This window comes from Cicer arietinum, chromosome 4 (assembly GCF_000331145.2).
Source record: "Cicer arietinum cultivar CDC Frontier isolate Library 1 chromosome 4, Cicar.CDCFrontier_v2.0, whole genome shotgun sequence".
Lineage (NCBI taxonomy): Eukaryota > Viridiplantae > Streptophyta > Magnoliopsida > Fabales > Fabaceae > Cicer > Cicer arietinum.
In genome coordinates this window covers 22,871,290-22,885,580 of record NC_021163.2, presented here as the reverse complement: position 1 = coordinate 22,885,580, position 14,291 = coordinate 22,871,290, and positions in this window count along the sequence as shown.

The window sequence follows — 14,291 nt, the reverse complement described above, 5'->3', positions numbered from 1 at the left end:
AAAGAGTTTTTTGAGAAAATTGACTTCTATTCTACATCGCTAGGAAAAGAAGAAGGAATTATTATATACTACCTTAATTAAAGTGCCACATATTGCACACAATAATTGATTATTTACTAGGAGAAAAATTTGGTAGTAAATTACACTGTACTCCTTTGAGCTAATTTACACTACATTTTTTCCTCATGTGGTTTTTACAATCCCTATTTTATTTCAATTATAAATAATATTTGTGGGTCTTTTTTATAAGCAATATTTGGTTAGAATTAATCCAATAAAAGTTAATGTATCTTGATAAAAGTTATTTGTTGTCAACGAAATAGAAGTTTTTGAAACAAACAATTATTTAGATGCGTTGAAATAATTAAACCGTCAAAATATTATTTTCATATTTTTAAAAATGCATCTTTAATTAGTGACATTTCATTTTTTTCATATTAATTATTTATATTAAAAGTCTCTCATTAAAGTAAAATAAAAACAAATTTATAAAAGAATAAAAAAAAAATTTCAAATTAAATAGAACCTAATATTGTGGATAAATTTTTGAAATCATAGGTATAATTTTGGACATCATTATGCAATCAATTATAAAAGATATAACTTTATTTTCAAATGCAAATATTAGTATTTTTAATAATATACTAAAATCGGAAATGAAACGATATGATCTTTTTCTTATTTAATCATTTTAATTCATTGATATAACCGTTAAATCAATCTTATACTCTATTTTTTTATCCAAGAGGGTTCAAAGACTAAAAAAAGCTAAACATAAATTAGTCTAGGAGTTAAATCAGCTAGAAGAATAGAATTAACAGGAGCAAGACATTGGTGATAGAGAATCAAATTTTGCTCATGATTGAACCTATAAAACTAAGAACATCAACACTTGCATCAGTTTGACAAAATGAGTGACACACCTTCAACCTGAGACACTTCTCATCTTATTTCCGAATAAAGTGGAAACTATTACCAGAAAATTTATTTGCAGTTCAACTTTTAAAAGCCACAAGCTGCAAACCTTCAAAAACACCTCACAATTGAGCTACATCGGCGCTGTACTATAATAAAAACTTGGAAAAACTGCACAACCCAATAAGCATCTTCTCCTCTAATCACTCTTTCATAGCCAACAATCTTTACCATCTCTACAAGTGTAACATCCAAAACCACTTAATTTAATATTGTTTTAGTGTTTTCACAAATTAACACATCTTTTTAATATATTTTGTCTTTACTCACACACATTTTTTAAAGTTTCTTAGAAGGTCACCAATTCAAATAGTGATTCATGTCAAACACACTTAAATATATAGTTTCTATATTTTGGACTCCTAAAAATAAAATACATATTATTGATATAATTATTACTATTTATAATCCTTATAAACTCTCCTTGTTATATATAGTTATCCATAATTTAATTGAGGTAAAAACTCTCTGGAGGAGTCTTTTATTTTACTTATTTATATAATTCAGTCTTTCATTTTTATTTTTTTTGTGTTTATCTATTTTATCTTTTTAGTGTACACAAGATTTTCATTTTTTACACATGTATAGGCATTAGTTTCATCATTTTCCTATTTATTTTTTCCACATAATTACTTTGAAAGAAAATTCTTGATTTTCTTAAAATAATTAAGAACCCTATTAATGTTTTTGTTTTTTTTTTACCTTATTAATCTTCAACCCAACAATTTTTATCTAAACCTAAAAAAATCAAGACATGTGAAGAAAGTGAGCACAAAAGTGATTTTTCCATCTTCAAATATCAAATAAAATATAACCAAAAAAGTATTGGTACTCATATCTCCCCGAAATTTCTAATCTAGCCTAAAATTCAGATCTAGTATGTTTGCCCCCAACTCATCCTCTTAAAGTAGACAAACACACAATAAACCTCAAATAGTCACACCAGAAATCTAGCCACAAAAAAGAAAGGAAGAATGAAAGGGGTAAAATAAAGTTAGAAGAAGATGAAATTGAGGACTAAGATGTGAGGTCTGAATTTTAGACTATTTACATCTTTTATTCGTAATTGACTCATAAATTCAAGTTTTTTGTTTTGTGATTAATTTTTTATCATTAATAAATAAAATTAATGGAGACTTTTTTTTTTCTAGTGACGATTTAATTGTGACTATTTGTTATTAAATTAATAAAATTATCAAAATACTCCTATTATTGTGTTGTAAAAATAGGGGAAAACTATGTTGTAATACATAATCTTATTTATTAATGTAATAATATTTTTATGATGAAATTTTGTGATGCATTCTATTTATGTATTAATGTATTGATATTTTTTATATTGTCAATGAAAAGGAAAAATTCTACATAATTATAAAAAATAATAATTTTGTATATAATATATATATATATATATATATATATATATATATATATATATTGTGCTCCTAGCTATTAGGCTCGACGTTGTTATACCTATTATTGTTGAAAGGACACGAAATATAGAAGGCAAAAGGCCCAATTTAATCGTCGAATTTTTTGTAATCGAGTTTTCACGCCGTCATAAGTTAAATATCGAAAATTATTAATCAAGATTAGATGATTTAAATTAAAGATTAATATTTTAAAATATAAAATAAAGTTTAAATTTTGCAATTTTTTAAACCATGTGATCAAGATCGAACGACCAATAGTATCTTTGATTATATGAATGCCCCAAATTTCAGCAGAGAATCCAATTTCAATTTATTTGGTTTGAATTGTCTTTGTTTTTTTTATGGTTGGATTGAGTACTCTTTATTTTGAATTTATGAATTTTACAAATTTGTTACACAAACGTTTCGTTATGTAGCGTTTGATTTTAGTTTACAATTTTTTTTTACTAAGATCACCTCTAGTGGTGAACTCAATATAAATTTTTTAGTGATGTCTATTTTGCCAAATCATCTTGAAACAACTCATTCATTATTTACTTTAATGGTTTAACTCTTAACAAATCATATTGGGTCCTACAACTTTAATTTAATTTATATTTAATATTTTATTTACATTTAATTATATTATAATTTAAAAAATTAATTTAAATATTTTAATTAATATTATTATACATTATTTTAATTTAATTTAAGTTGTAGTTAGTCTATTTAAGTTATATTAAAATGTTGGATGGTCGGAATTAGAATTCTTAAGTTATAGTTGGTCAACTTAGTCTAGATTGAACTAATTCTTAAATTATAGGTTGTGTGTTTAGGTTATATTAAACTGTTTGATGATTATAATTAAGATTATAAGTCGTTGTACGTCTATTTAAGTGAGAATATATTCTTAATTAAGTGAGAATATACTCTTAAATCGTCGAATTAAATTTTTTAAATCTTAATTAATCTATTTAAAAAAGAATGTATCATTGAATTATTAAAATTATATATATATATATATGTATATATATGAAAAAAAATGAAAAAAAAAATTATTTTAGACAAATTTAACTTTTTAAAAATATTAATAAAATAAACAAATCAGTTATAATTGATCGTGATATATAAATATATCTACTTTAATTTTTTAAAATAAATTATTTACTTTAAAAGAGACTAATACATTAAAGTGAATAAATCTCTCAAGTGAATTATTTACGAGTAAAATTTTCTGAAGTTCAAATCTTCGAGATAAACTAAAATTTTCATTTCCGCTTAATAAGAAACAAAAAAAGAAAACAAATTATCTCATCTGCTAAACCGCCGTTGAACAGTATCCAACGTAAATCCCCAAACAATGCAACATTGTTCACTCTCTCCCTCTCATCTTTCTCTCTCTTTCCTCTCCACAACACCATTCACACTCCCTCCAAAACCTTATCCAATTCACCGTTACTCCATAAAATCCTCAATCAACAAAAACCAATCAACAACCACAAAACAAAGTTCATGGGTAAGCCCTGATTGGCTCACTTCATTATCCAAATCCCTAACCACACGAAAAGACGATGATTCTGGAATTCCATTAGCAAGTGCTAAACTCGATGATGTTTCTGATCTTTTGGGTGGTGCTCTTTTTCTCCCTTTGTTTAAATGGATGAATGAGTATGGTCCCATTTATCGTTTAGCTGCTGGTCCTAGAAACTTTGTGGTTGTTAGTGACCCTGCTATTGCTAAACACGTGCTTAAGAATTATGGCAAGTATGGTAAAGGTCTTGTTGCTGAGGTTTCTCAGTTTCTTTTTGGCTCTGGTTTTGCTATTGCTGAAGGTCCTCTTTGGACGGTAATCTTCAATTCTTAAACATTTTTACTATTCTGCCTTGTGCTATGAAGATACTGACGCAACTAGTTAGTATAATTAACAAACCAACTAATATCTCTAATAATAATTTGAAAAAATAAATTGAATGTAATCTTGTCATGTGTCACATATCGGGACACGTCTTAAATTATAAGTTTCGGTACTACATAGGCTTTGTATGTTTCTGAGATTGTTATGTTTTTTCTTTGTATGTTTCTGAGATTGTTATGTTTTTTTTTAGAATGATGAACTAAACTTTTTATATCAATGTGAGATGTTTAGGTTGTGCTGTGCTATAGTCTTTTATGTGTTAAGTGATAATAATATGGCTGCTGCAAGTGCAAGCATTCTCTGCCCCACTTTCTATTTCTTTCTTGAAGTCATTCTTTAGAGGAACTATGATGCACCAACATAGACATAGATCTTAAACACAAGGCTAATACTGACACGTAGATACTGAGTGTAATTTAAGAAAATAAAAGTGATTGGATGTAACTATTTGTGCCATACCTCAAACACGTCTTTAGTTTGAAGTATCAGTGTTGTATAGCTTATCAATGTTCTCAATTTCTTGTTTCCTATATTTAAAAATACATGGAGGAAATTAAGTTACCTATGTTGGACACCAAGAACGTTCTTGGTTTTGAGTGTCAAAAAAACGGAGAATGTTAAACGTTCTCCGTATTCAGTTCTTTAATTCAAGTTGAGTTTTAATTGTATGTGATCAACTAACTAACTAACCACTTGTTTAGTTAGTTAGTTAGGTAGAAGGTAGTTAGAAACAATGTAATAGAAGCTATATATAAATAGCATATTCATTTCTCAATAAAAGATAACACACATTCATTTCATTCTATTCCTTTTTCTTGTTTACTTCCATTGCAAACAACTTCAAACGCTAACAAGTGGTATTAGAGCAAGGTTTCAATCCCAAAGAGTGACAAACACGAGTGAAGTGTAAGGATCAAACACGAGTGTAGTGAGAATGAGTTCAAGTGCAAACAATGGAAATTTTTCAGTCCACATGCCACATTTTAATGGAAAAGATTGGGATAGATGGAGAGTGCAGACTCGAGCATTGTTTGAATTTCAAGAAGTGTTGTAAATCATAGAGAAAGGTTTTGAAGATTTGGGAGCCAATCCAACAGAGGAGCAAATGTTGAATTTTGAAGAAAACAAGAAGAAAGATTGCAAGGCCACCTTCATTCTTCATCAATGCCTTGAGACAACCAACTTTGACAACATTTCTGATGCAAGAAGTGCAAAAGAAGCATGAGATATTTTGGAGAAGTGTTATTCTGGAAGAACCAAGGTCAAGAAAGTGAAATTGCAGACCTTACAAAAACAGTTCGAATTGTTGCTGATGGAGGAACAAGAGAATGTTTCAGATCTGATTTCAAGATTGAGGAGTATCACAAATCAGATGGCTAGCTGTGGTGATAAGCTTACTGTACACTATGTGAAAAGATATTGAGATCGTTGCATCCCAGGTTCGATTATGTTGTGTGTGCGATTGAAGAATCTAAAGACATTTCCGCATTGAGTCTTGAAGAGTTGCAGGGAACTCTAGAAGCAAGAGAGTTGAGAATGGATGAAAGGAGTGAGGGTAATTTTGGGAATCAGGCATTGGTAGCATATGCCAACAAGAAAGGAGACCAGAAAAAGAAATGGAGGAAGAATAAATTCAAGAAACCTGAAGATAAGTTTGAATCTTCATCAAAAGGATGAAATTCAAGTGGTAAATCAAAAGGAAAATCAAGAAACTTTGACAAAAAGAAGGTGCAATGTTACAATTGTGAGAAGTTTGGACATTTTGCAAATGAATGCTGTGTTGGCAAAGGAGGGAAACATAAGAAGAAAGAAGAAGATGAAGCATGTGCTGCTCAATAATGTTCTTCGTTAGACTTAGATACAGTCTTGCTGTTGGCAACCACAAATAAATAACGTTCTCCGTTTTCAGTCATAAACGGAGAAAGTTCTCCATTTTCAGACACAATTTTGTTAATGGCTACCACAAACAAAGAACATTCTTCATCCCAGGTATGGTTCCCCGATACTGGTTGTTCCAATCACATGACAAGTCATAAAGAATGGTTGATAGATATTGATACATCAAGAAGGAGCAAAATCAGGTTTGTTGATAATAGAACCTTGGAAGCTGAGAGAGCTAGCAACATGGTGATTAAGAGAAGAAATGGGAACACAGTAGTGATTGAAAATGTACTGTATGTGCCAGGAATGAAGAGCAATTTGCTGAGCATTGGGCAGCTGATTCAAAAAGGGTTTCAGGTGATCATGAAGAACGATGCCTTAGAAATGTATGATGAGCAGAAGAAGATTATACTCAAGGCTCATTTTTCAAAGAACAAAACATTTGTCATCAACATACAAGATGATGATATTCAATGTTTGAATGCAGCAAGCTCAATTGAATGCAGCAAACTCAATTGATGAAAACTGGCTGTGACACTCAAGATTTGACCATCTTAACTTTAGAAGCTTGCAACAGCTAGGAATCAAGAAGATGGTGAGTGGAATTCCTATGATTGATGTCCCTGAGAAGGTGTGTGAAGTATGAATGGCAGGTAAACAATCAAGAAATTCCTTTCAATCACAAGTGCAACCAAGAGCGGAGAACATTCTTGGGGTGATTCATAGTGACATGTGTGGACCATTTGAAGTGCCATCATTAGGAGGCAATAAGTATTTCATAACTTTTGTTGATGAATTTAGTAGAATACTGTGGATTTATTTGATTAAAACCAAAGATGAAGCATTAGAGACATTAAAAAACTTCAAGGTTAAAATAGGGAAACAAAGTGGAGAATCTATTAAAGTGCTAAGGACAGATAGAGGAGGAAAATATACTTCACATGAATTCAAGGATTTTTTATGTCAAGAATTGAATTGAACATGAGGTAACAACTCCCTACACACCTCAACACAATGACCTAGCTGAAAGGAGAAATAGAACCATTCTAGACATGACTAGAAGCATGATAAAAGAGAAGGGACTGCCACATAAGTTCTGGGGAGAAGCTGCATCAACTGTTGTCTATATTCTGAATAAATGTCCAACAAAGAAAAAGGGGAAGGTACCAGATGATATCTGGAGTGGAAGAAAGCCAACAGTGGGGCATTTAAAAACATTTGGTGCTCTAAACATGTACCAGACCAGAAGAGAAGAAAGTTGCAGGACAAAAGTCAAGCAATGATCTTGGTAGGGTATCACCCAACAGGTGCCTACAAACTATATGATCCGGTCAAAGGGAATGTGGTGGTCAATAGGAATGTCAAGATCGTTGAACATGAGAGCTGGAACTGGAAACAAAATCAAATTGCCATCAGCCAGCACTGGGACTAGGAGAAAGCAACCAACAACACAAACCAACCTTCACAAAGTCCTTTGCAAGTACAAATGAGTAGCATACCAGTGGAAATAGAGATGAAGAAAAAATTGAATCAAACAGATCTCAAAGAACAAGAAAGCCACCAACTCATTTACAAGAATTTGAAGTTTACAATGACAGTGAAGTTGACAGTAGTGGAGATTTAGTACATTTTGCCTTATTTGCTAATGCAGAACCTTTAAATATTGAAAAGGCATTGAAGAAAGGGCCCTGGAAGAAAACAATGGTGGAAGAGATCGATGCAATTGAGAAGAATCAAACATGGTATTGACAGATTTGCCCCAAAAACAGAAGCAGATTGGAGTGAAGTAGGTCTACAAGTTGAAGCTGAATCCAGATGGAACAATTGCTAAGTACAAAGCTAGATTGGTTGCCAAGGGATCCTACAAAGAGCAGGTATAGACTATTCCGAAGTGTTTGCTCAAGTGGCCAGAATTGAGACAATCAGGCTTGTGATAACACTGGCATGTGCTAGGGGATGGCTGATGTGCCAACTTGATGTGAAATTTGCATTTCTGAATGGATGGCTGGAAGAAGAGGTATATGTCTCTCAATCACCAGGATTTGTGATTAAGGGAAAGGAGGATAAAGTACTCAGATTGAAGAAAGCTCTATATGGTTTGAAGCAAGCACCAAAAGCTTGAAACAAAAGAATTGATTCATTTCTAAATGGCATTGGATTCATCAAATGCACAATGGAATATGGAGTTTATGTGAACCGTTCCACATTGAATGGAGAGCCTGCAATGATCTTGTTGTGCCTATATGTTGATGACTTATTGGTGACTGGCAGCAGCAACAAGACAATTATAGAATTCAAAGAATTCATGAAGGATGAATTTGAAATGACAGACTTGGGCAAATTAAGCTACTTTATGAGCATGGAGTTTGCTGAAACTGAAGAAGATTCAATATGGCTGATTGCAACCCTGCAACCATTCCAATGGAGATCAATGCAAAGCTGGGAATAGAAATTGAAGAAGAGCTGGTTGATTCGACCTTATTCAAACAAGTTGTTGGTTCCCTAAGATACTTGTGCAATACAAGGCCTGACATCTGATATAGTTTGGGCGTGGTAAGCAGATTCGTGGAGAGATCCAAGCATTCTCATTGACTGATAGTTAAGAGAATCATGAGATATATCCAAGGCACAATTGGGCATGGCATTATGTTTGAAACATGAAAATGAAGACTTAGTGGGATATTCAGACTCAGATTGGTGTGGAGACAAGAATGATAGAAGGAGCACTTCTGGATATGTTTTCAAATTCACGAAATCACCAATAGCATGGAGCTCAAAGAAGTAGCCTGTGATAACACTATCATCATGCGAAGCTGAGTATATTGCTGGCAGCTATGCAGCCTGCCAAGCATTGTGGTTGAAATCATTAACAACAGAGCTAAAGATGGAAATTTGCAGGCCAAATACATTGTTGATTGACAACATTTCAACAATAAATCTAGCAAATAATCCTGCCTCTCATGGAAGAAGCAAACACATTGAGACAAAGTTTCACTTCTTAAGAGATCAAGTTGGAAGAAGCAAGTTGAAGCTCATTTATTGTCAAACTTAAGTTCAACTGGATGATATAATGACCAAGGCCTTGAAGACAAGTAGATTTGAAGAGATAAGAAGATTGCTAAGTGTAAAATCACTTAGAAACTTGAATTAAGGGAAAGTGTTGGAAACCAAGAACGTTTTTGGTTTTGAGTGTCAGAAAAACGGAGAACGTTAAACGTTCTCCATATTCAGTTTTGTAATTCAAGTTAAGTTTTGCTTGTATGTGATCAACTAATTGACTAACCACTTGCAGAAACAATGTAATAGAAACTATGTATAAATAACATATTCATTTCTCAATAAAAGATAACACATTCATTTCATTATATTCCTTTTTCTGATTTACTTCCATTGCAAACAGCTTCAAACGCTAACAACCTATAGAGTAACTTTGATTAGTTATTAACTCAACATACATATTAAATTTCATTCCAGCTGTTGGGTATTGTGATTTTACCTCAATGATCATGCACACAAAAGTTTAAGAAAAGTACATTACACGTTAAATTTAAGATATTTGATGAAGGATATCATTTAGTTTTGAAATTTGCAAAATTTTGTGGACTTGATCTAATCAATAAGATCTTTAATTTGGTGGTTGGATTGGTGAAATATAATGTATACATTGAGTTCTTTAATGGAGTAAGTAACCCTCACATTTTAGTTGGTCCTCTTAGAGTATAAAAATCAATTATTCATTTACTACTTTCTTGGATGAACAACTTAATTGAGCGCTTATCATATTAGTGTTTATGTAAAAGCTATTTCTATAAACAAAAAATAAAATAAAGTTAAAATGTTTGCATATAAGTTACAAATTGTTTTCATAAACTATCTTAGAGTCTTTATGAAAATAAGCTGAAAACAACTTACAAATATGTAATAAACGATTTCCCTAAGTTCTCCTGATAGAGCAGAGATAAGATAAAATTAGATGAAAAGAATTACTGTATTAATTGATAAGAAAACAGAAAATGATTCCAGAGCTAATGCTCCTCAGTTAGAGAAAACAATTCTCTTACTGCCCAACCTATAAGGTGTAACTGAAATGAAAAACCCATCCAGCTATCTCTGCACACACTCCCCTTTATTAGTGGAATATTAATTCCTATTTATTAGTGGAATATTAACTCCCTATGCCAGTTAGGCAATCATTATTTTTCTGCATCCCCTTTCTTATTCTTTCTCACATATACTTGCCATTGCTTAGGCCCCACCTCATCTCTATTTACTAAGAGATCCCCCTCATCACTTGTGGGGCCCAGCCCATTCCTATCATCACCCCCACCTTCAACAGTAGCCTTGTCCTCAAGGCGCAAATCAGGGAATTGACTCTTCAGCAGCAGTTCCTCTTCCCAGGTAGCATCTCCGACATCCATGCCTTCCCATTGAATCAACCATTCTCGCTTATGCTGCCCACCATCAAACTTATCCCTCCATGACAAAACCTTAGCAGGAATAATATCCCCAGTGTCAGACTCCAAACTGCTAGGTAATTGAGTTGTAGCAGTATAATTGCCTACAGCTTTCTTCAATAGAGAAACATGAAAAGTAGGATGTATTTTAGATGTTGCTGGTAACTGTAGCTTGTAAGCAACCTGCCCTATCTTCTTAATGACTTGATAAGGACCAAAAAATCTGGGAGCCAATTTTTGATGAATTCTATGCACCACCGATTGCTGTCGATGGGGACGTAATTTGAGGAAAACCCAATCACCAATCTCAAATTGAACTGCCTTGCGTTTTTTATCAGCTTGGTATTTCATGTACTCTTGAGCTTTGAGTAAATTAGCTTTCAATTGACGCAAAGCTTCATCCCTGTCTCTTAACTCCTGGGCTACAGCTTCTACTCTGGTTTCTCCCTCCAAAAAATGCACCAATACTGGAGGTCTCCTGCCATACACCACCTCAAAAGGGGTAAACCCTGTGGAAACATGGAATGTGGTATTGTACCATAGTTCTGCCCAAGGAATCCAATGTGCCCATGACTTAGGTTGATCTGCAATAAAACAACGTAGATAGGCCTCTAAACAGCGATTAATCACTTCTGTTTGGCCATCAGTTTGGGGATGGTATGCCGAAGACATTTTAAGCACCGTACCTACTAGCTTGAACAACTCTTTCCAAAAAATACTCACAAACAAGGGATCACGATCACTAAGAATTGACTCCGGAATTCCATGCAGTCTAACCACCTCCTTCACAAAAATAGCAGCAATGGAGCGAGCAGTAAATGGATGTTTAAGAGGAATGAAATGACTATACTTGGAGAGACGATCCACCACCACCAAAATAGCTTCAAATCCATTACTTTTGGGCAAACAAGTAATGAAATCCATAGATATCTCACTCCACACCAAAACTGGAATAGGTAGCGGCTGTAGTAACCCACTAGGCGTAGTCGCGGCATATTTTTGACGTTGACAAGTGTCACAAGCTTTCACAAAATCTTGCACCCTTTTCATCATCCCTTGCCAATATAAAGTGCCTGCCATTCTCCTATAAGTGCGTAGGTAGCCGGAGTGACCCCCACTAGGGGAAGAATGAAAATCCTTAAGTAGATCTTCAATAAGTGGTGAGTTAGCCGGTATAACTAACCTATTTTTGTAGAATAAGATGCCACCTTTTAAGGAAAACCCAGGTTTGGCAGTAACATCCTTTTGAATAGCCTCCACAATGCTTTTAAGCCAGGGATCCTTCGATACCTCTTGTTGCAATTGGCTGCTCTGCTGCCAAATAGGATAGGATTTAAGAGCATGAATTTCAGCATCCTCATGTTGTCTAGATAAAGCATCAGCCACCTTATTTTCCACTCCCACCTTATACACCACCTCAAAGTCAAAACCCAACAACTTAGCCATCCATTCCTGTTGATTTACTGTGGTAATGCGTTGCTGTAACAAGTGTTTTAGGCTCTTTTGATCAGAATAAACCACAAACCGCCTTCCTAACAAATAATGTCTCCAATGTTGAATAGCTAACACCAAAGCCATTAACTCCTTATCATAGGCCGATTTAGATAGCCTAGATGATTCAAAAGCCTTGCTAAAATACGCAATGGGATGTTTAGATTGCAACAACACAGCACCAACCCCTTTTCCAGAGGCATCACATTCAATTTCAAAAGGGAATTTGAAATTAGGCATAGCTAAAACTGGGGCAGTTGTAACAGCTACTTTTAATTTCTCAAAAGCTTCGGCAGCCGCAACATTCCATCTAAAACCATCCTTCTTTGTCAACTCGGTCAAGGGTTTAGCAATATTCCCATAGTTAGCTATAAATTTTCTATAGTAACCTGTTAATCCCAAAAAACCCCTCACCCCCTTGACGTTCTTAGGGACTGGCCATTGTAACACACTGCTAACCTTGGCAGGATCCACAGCAACCCCTGCTTTGGAAATGACATGACCCAAGTATTCAACTTGGTGTTTACCAAAAGCACACTTCTTTCCGTTAGCCACAAACTGATGTTGTTTCAAAATGTTTAGAACCATCTCCAAGTGCTGCAAATGAGCAGTCCAACTATCGCTGTACACTAGTATGTCATCAAAAAAAACCAATACAAACTTCCTTAAAAAAGGCTTAAAAATATCATTCATCACTGATTGAAAGGTTGCAGGGGCATTGGTAAGGCCAAATGGCATCACCATAAACTCATAGTGACCCTCATGAGTACGAAATGCAGTTTTATGAATATCCTCTTCCTTCATACGAATTTGATGATAACCAGATTTAAGATCAATCTTAGAGAAATAACCCGAGCCATGTAACTCATCTAACAATTCATCTACCACAGGGATAGGATACTTATCTTGAATTGTAACCTTGTTAAGTGCACGGTAATCTACACACATGCGCCAAGATTGATCCTTCTTCTTGACCAAAATAACGGGGCTAGAGAAAGCACTAGTGCTGTTTCGAATCACCCCCTGCTGCATAAGGATCTGAATCTGTTTTTCAATTTCATCCTTGTGTAAATGAGGATATTTGTAAGGCCTCACACTTACCGGACCAGCACCCTGCAGAAGTTCAATGGAATGGCTAATGTTTCTTGTAGGAGGAAGACCCTGGATTTCTTTAAATACAATAGCAAACTGATCTAACAACTTTTGCAACTCCTTAGTCTGTTGATCTGAGACACGAGGCACTTGTGAACCTACCACCTCCATCAAGGTAGGCCATTCGCAGTCTGTTATCAGCCGGGAAGAAGTGATGATGCTTTGGAAAGTAGCCATCTTCTCATCTAAGGCTTGGCCAAGGAGTTTCACCATACTGCCCTTATGGTTGAACACCATAGACATTTCTTTCCAATCCATGGTCACCTTCCCCAAAGTTTCCAGCCAAACAACTCCCAAAATCAGATCCACACCCCCTAACTCCAACACATAAGCATCAAAACAAATCTGCACCGTTCCCACATCCATCTGAATTCCCTTACACCTACCCATAGTTAGGACACGATGACCATCTCCTAACTTGACGCCCAAGGGAGTAGAAGGTACCATAGGCAGCCCTAGAGCTTCAACCACCTTAGGAGATATGAAATTATGCGTGGCTCCACTGTCAATAAGAACCAAAATAGGCGCACCTTGCAAACAGCCCTCTATTTTCATTGTTCGAACCTGGTTTGGAGTGGTGGATACACCGAAAACTCCCATCCCTTTACATTCTAACTCCTCTTGTGCAATCTCTTCTTCCGACTTGGCCTCCAGCACCACAATCTCTCCTTCATCGTTGACCACTTCATCGTCCCCCAAGATAATCAATCGTAACTGCTTCGTTGCGCATTGATGGAGGGGATCCCATCGTTCATTGCAACGAAAACAGAGTCCCTTCGCGCGACGCTCATTAACCTCTGCGCTTGGTAAATGGCGAACGCCGCGTGAGTGACGGCGTGAAACGTCACTAGAGTTAAGACGTGAAGGAGGAGTAGAATTGGGAGGAGGACCCAGCCCGGTACGCATTTTACCCACATTGTTACTAGTCTGGTTAGGGTTTGCAAATCTGTTCCCTTCCCCTTCGCGATTGGCCCAATTAGGTTTTTGAAATCGGGCCCAAGAACCTTGACC